The 6,000-nt window shown below is 40.8% G+C and overlaps 1 protein-coding gene across 1 annotated transcript in view; it reads left to right on the top strand.

The window, feature by feature from the left end:
- Positions 1–2,242: 2,242 nt before the first annotated feature.
- Positions 2,243–6,000, top strand: part of LOC122873640 (FERM and PDZ domain-containing protein 1) — a 40,637-nt gene continuing 36,879 nt past the window's right edge. Inside the window, exon 1 of the mRNA XM_044190631.1 lies at positions 2,243–2,540. The gene's annotated coding sequence lies outside the window, so the exon portion shown is untranslated. The remainder of the gene's footprint in view (positions 2,541–6,000) is intronic.

Raw genomic sequence — 6,000 nt, 5'->3', positions numbered from 1 at the left:
GGCTGTTGTACATTGTAGGAGGAAGTGCATCTCTGTCTCATCCTCACATGTCGAACAGTGACCACATATTCTGTTTTCTTTTGGTTGCCAGGGGTTTTTGTTTATTCCTTTTTCGATTGCCACTTTGTGGTCACTGAGCCTGTACTTGGTTAGGATCTGTCTCTGCTTTCTATCTCTTACAGTAGAGAGATATTCTGCCAATTCATAATCTCTGTTTAGGGCCAGGTAACATTCTAATCTACTCATTCTAATCTAGTTTGGCTTTTAGTTTCTTCTTTCCAATGTTCCAAATCGGTTTCTTTACATTGTTATAATTTGGTTTACTCTGATTGGTGTTTGGAAAGCACTGCTGTTGTGAGACTGGACTGAGTGTGTCTGAGGGGGGCAGTTAGTCTCTGCACCAACTGACATAGGGGACTCTTTTCTGGGCTTAGCTCTTGGGTTTGGAGGGCTTTGGATAACTGAGTGGACCCCATACTTCACTAAAATATAGCGCAATGGGCTGGATGACACTATCAAATAATTGAAGCCAAATTTTAATTGGAATTTGAAAATTATAAAATGTTCTCTTAATTGCATTCAGAGCTCTTCGAGCTTTTTCTTTTAGTGTGTTCACTGCCATGTTGAAACTCCCTGATGCTGTTATGGTTATACCAAGGTAGGTATAACTCATGGTATGTTCAATGATATGATTATTAATGGTAACAAACTGGTATTTGTTCTCCTGGCATCTGTGGTATTTTTGAAAAATCATGAGATTAGTTTTCTTCATATTTACTGCCAGGGCCCAGTTCTGACTGTACTTTTCTAATATGTCCAGCTGTTGCTGTAGTCCTTGTTCAGTAGGAGACAATAGAACAAGGTCATCAGCGTAAAACAGAGACTTCACCTCTCTATCTAGGAGGGAGAGGCCAGGAGCAGCATACTGATCCAGCTGTACAGCAAATTCATTTATATACACATGAAATAAAGTCAGGCTTAAGTTGCAGCCTTGACGAACACCTCTTCTCTGGGTGAAGGATTAAGTTTGATTGTCTCCAATTTTTACAGCACATCTATTTTCCAAATACATTGCTTTAATCACAATGTAAAAGTCTGTAACAGAGCCCTTCATGCCAAATAGAGTCGAAAGCTTTCTTGAAGTCAATAAAACAAGCGTGCATTCTTAATCAAACCATTTGTCAGCGTTTTGCTTTTCAATAGGCTTCCGTTTTTGTTTTATAGGGTTAGCATTAATAGCTTCCATATGAAGTATCATAATGATATCATCAATAGCCTTTTTTACACCATCTCTGGTAGGGACATATTGATTTTGGTTTTATACTGATATGTCATTCACCAGATCAGGTGAGTTCAAAGCCATGGTGAATTTGTCTCCACTGTCTTGGGCTCATCTGTAAATAGGGTTTAATTTATACAGCTTACTGGGTTCCTTTTTTGTGTCACTCATTTGACCTGAGAGTTTAAAGAACACATTTATTTGGTTGTGGTCTGAAAGGGGGGGATTGCTGTCTGACAGTGAATGCACTGATCCATGTCAGTGATTGCATAGTCTACTACACTAGACCCAAGAGCTGAGGAGTATGTGAATCTCCCTAAATAATCGTCTCTGAACCGACCGTTAACTATGTACAGGCCTAAGGCCTGACAGAGCTGCACTACCTCCCTGCCACTTTGGTTTATTTCAGAGTCAAGGTTGTTCCGAGGGGTGATGGTTGGTGTGGTAAACAGGGAAGACTGAACAAACACATGGTTGTTACCCTGTGGGTCGACATCAGGTTCAATTCCTGTTTGTCCATTCAAAAAATGTCTTCTTCAAAATAAGGAGAATCTACTGGGGGTATGTAAATAGCACAGAGGTCTCCATCAGTTATGCCCAGACTCTGATCTAAACCAAATGTGTGATTTACCCTGTTCAACAGGTGAGATCTGACGGCAAAGGTCTCCTTTATACCACACCAAGATCCCCCCCGATGTTCTGCTCTTGCGTATGTTTCTTAAGTTTATAGAAGGCACCATGACTTCATTATATCCCGGAGGATATTTTTTTTTCGCCCCTGCTCCTCAAACAGCCTGAGTCCGCCACTGCTCTGTCTCCACTGTTTCGTTTTCTCTTTATGAAGCGAGACCCCAGTCATCACTATTAAAACGTCATGCGCGCGTGTGTGTGTGTGTGTGTGTGAGAGAGAGAGAGAGAGAGAGAGAGAGAGAGAGAGAGAGAGAGAGAGAGAGAGAGAGTTTGAATGAGTGAGGGAGTGAAAGAAGATTATTGTCGCTTAAGCCGCGTGCGCCTCACCAGTCCACGTCTCGCGCGCTCACCTGCACTGGGACTCTATCAAACGCAGCTTTCTAACAGGGATCTCGCGCCGTGCTCCTCGTGCTGCTTAAACGTCAGGTGATATGGATTAACTTACTTCTCGCTGGCTGAGGAAGGTGCGGCTTTTTTTGCGGCGCTTTTCGAAGTTGTTCCACATCCAGGACGGTCGGGACGGCTCGCCCTGCGCTCAGGAGGGGATTAGAGAGGAGATACCGGCTACTCGGTAAGGTCTTTACACCTCATTATTATACGGCCAACTAGACTGAATAACAACCACGCATAAAGTGCTAAAAATAGATTTCTGTCAATAGAAATTGGATTTGTTTCCCTTCAGTGCCTCGCTGCAAGCTAGCAAAGCAAATGACAGTGCTGTGGCTCGACAAATGCCAGACATTTATTTGTTGTTTAAAACAAAGAAAAAGAAAAAGAAAAGAAATATAAATAAGAAAAGGCCAGAATTTTTTTTTATCATTTAACAAATAGAAAAAATAAGACAAGCTTGACAGATTTAGCTTTCCAATTTATGCATTTCAACATTTATCATTAAAGCCTCACTACTACTTGCAATGCACAACGTACAGTCAGTGAACAAATAACACCCAAAGGCGCTCCAGCTGGGGACCCAGGTGAAAGTTACCACCCATTCACGACTTTACCTGTTTAAATCCACCTAAGTCATATGATAAAAGAGGGGTGCCCATAAAGGGGGGGCAGGTTGATCAAAAGGATTTTTAATCTTAGTAACACTCTGAGATGTGGATTGTGTAGAAAGGACTGGGCGGTATCTGGAAGGTGGTTCTAATGCTCTAGATGTTTCACTTCAGTCAGTTTATACAAACAGACTGAGGCATTCCCCTTGCTCCTTATAAAGCAAATGACTCAGTCGTTTTCCATATTCAACTACAGCTAAAGAATTGATGAATAGACTAACAGTAAACAGTCTGTGTGAAATCAAAATGGTTTTTACTAATGCATCACTGCAACTAAGGAACATGCACAACCACTAACACAAACACTCATTATGTGCACACAGACACACTCAAACACACATTACTACATGCCTTTTACAGTAAGATTTGCTCCAGATATTTTGCTGCATCATGCTTCAGCCTCCTGAAACACAGCCTACTGTGTTGATGCTATTGTAACATGCTAATAAGTGAGACAATCTACTGCTGGGTATCTGGCTTGACTCCAATCTGCCTGTCAACTGTATATGCCCGAATCCGTGGGTGTGTACAGTGTATACATGTATCTGTGTTTCATGAAGACACATGAATATAAAGTGAGCTCTGCCACAGTGCAGAATTGAAACAGAAGAAGAAGAATATGAGGCAGGCTGCGTTTTGAAGGCCCTCCCAGGCTTTACTAATTTATGATGTTATTTTTAGGCTTGGCTACATTTTTGATGCTTCGTATTTGTCAAGTTTAATACTGAGCGAAAACACAGGGTGTGTCTGTCAACCTCTTTGTACGTAACTGTGTGCACACAAATATACAGTACACACACAGACATACAAATGATGTCTGGAGATACTTGTAAGGCCATATGGCACTGCATTATTAATAGTGATAATAAAGTTAATTTGTGTAGCACTTTTCAAAACCAACATCTAAAAGGTGCTTGACATGAAACTGCTCAGACATACACTCAGACACAAGTACACTGTTCAGCTTTACTGATGTAACTAAATCTCCCTCAGCTCCCTCCTCACCATCAGAGCCTCAAAGTTTTATACCCCATTGTAAAATAAGAGGCAGAGTCAAATTTAGTTCTTTCTCCAAACCAAAGACAATGACGTATTTAACTTTCGACCCCAAAACTCAACGTCACACTTCAAATTGTGCTATACGTAGGCTACTTTTGAAACTGGAATATTGTAAGAGGTAAATCCCTTTAAAAACCATCTCAAAACATTTGAGGATGTGAAGGTGTCAGAAAATTAGAGGCAAATGAGTCTTCCCAGAGAGCAAAAACTGGTACTGGTACTTCAGCGTTCCCTGACTTATTATGGCACAATGGTAAATCAGAAACTAAAGACGTTAGGAGGATGTGCCCTAATGAGGTCTAAAAGGTTTTAGGTCAACCTTAATCTCCTTTGCCATATAGACAGCACTTTCAGCCAGTTTGGCTTCAATCTGAAATTCCTGATTAAAGGGTTTTCCAACAACAGCAGAAATAGTTCTTTAAGCGCTTTTAGTGCAGTAGGCCCATCAGAGGCTATCCATCAGTCCTTATTGGACAGTGACAGACAATTAACTGATACCTGCCTACTGATTCACTTAACTTTCTTTTACTTCAGATTTTACCTCCATAAATTCTGATATGTTTCTGGGGGGTTATTGGGAATTCCTGGCTAGCTACAGTATGAAGAACTGAAGGAAAGTGCACACCTATTCTAGTGAGTTGCTGGCTTGCAGACAGACATCAATACACAGAAGGGCAAAGCCGTATACCCATAACTCAGATGCAGTCTTTTATTTCAAGGTTTAAAGATCAATGTTTCAGCACATTGGCTTTTTCGGGATCCTGAAGAACTTTAGAACTTAAAATAAAAAAGATTGAATCCAAGTTTTTTATGTGTGCAGCTTTCCTCCCCTCCTTTTCTTAATTCTGGGCCACCTAACTTGGTGTGGTACCCCACCCTGAACCATGTAATTCAGTATTGTATAACCATGTCTGTCTGAGGGACCCCTCCTTGACCAAGGCCATGTTAAAATGTTTCCCTTTCCCCCTTCTACAGTAGCTCTGCCCCTAGATATGTGTAAAGATAGGTGGGACCAATTATGTAAAACCTATTTGGTTGCTGTCCAGTTATCTTTCTGTACACCTCATATGCTATGTATCTACAGTATAATGTATTTCTAAGCCCTAATGTCCACTAGATGCTGCTATGTTGCGTTCCAGCTCCATCGCAGCTACTGGAGACGATCCACTGCCATTCCAACCCACTGTGCCAATGTCCACCAGATGTGTGAATGAAGTTTTTCACTTGCAGCTCACATATGGCTCTTTTCTCCACTCCGCTTTCATGCTGAGTCTATTTTGCTGAACCAGCTCACTTCTCTGAAGAGTGAAATTCACTTGCAAATGTTTATAAATACCCATATTTATAGGCAGATGACATGAAATGATTGTGTGTTTATGTTACTTCTCTGACCAAGGAGCAAGAGAATGAATGCTACATATTTTCCTTCTGCTAATACACAATATCCAGGAAATATAGATACAAAATAAAGGTAAGATGGCATGCTGTAGTACAGTTATAAAACACATAAATTACAGCCACCAAGTATTTGTTATGACACTGATCTAAAATGAGCTGTAATTCAATTCAATATGTTTGTAAAACACAAAAGAATGTCAGCAAAACAACTGGAAAAAATACTGGAAATGTTTCTTCTGAAGACGCTCCGCTTCCGAAACGCATTCAGTGGACATTTGAACAGCGGAATCTGAATGCCCCGCAGCTACATCCAGTGGGCAGAAGGACTAAGCAGTGCTAGCAAACTCATCTCGGCTTGGTTTGAGCAAGCTAACTTGGCAAAGTAGCCAAATGACTTATGACTTACTATATTTTTACATTGCCAGCTATAGCTGTGTATTTGGCAGAAGACAAATTAAGTAAGCAAATGTAAAAAAAACATTGCCCTCATTAATGATGGTGAGTTAGCAGACCCAA

Source organism: Siniperca chuatsi, linkage group LG3 (assembly GCF_020085105.1).
Source record: "Siniperca chuatsi isolate FFG_IHB_CAS linkage group LG3, ASM2008510v1, whole genome shotgun sequence".
Lineage (NCBI taxonomy): Eukaryota > Metazoa > Chordata > Actinopteri > Centrarchiformes > Sinipercidae > Siniperca > Siniperca chuatsi.
The sequence above is the reverse complement of the archived record's forward strand: the minus strand, read 5'-3'. Positions and strand labels throughout refer to the sequence as shown.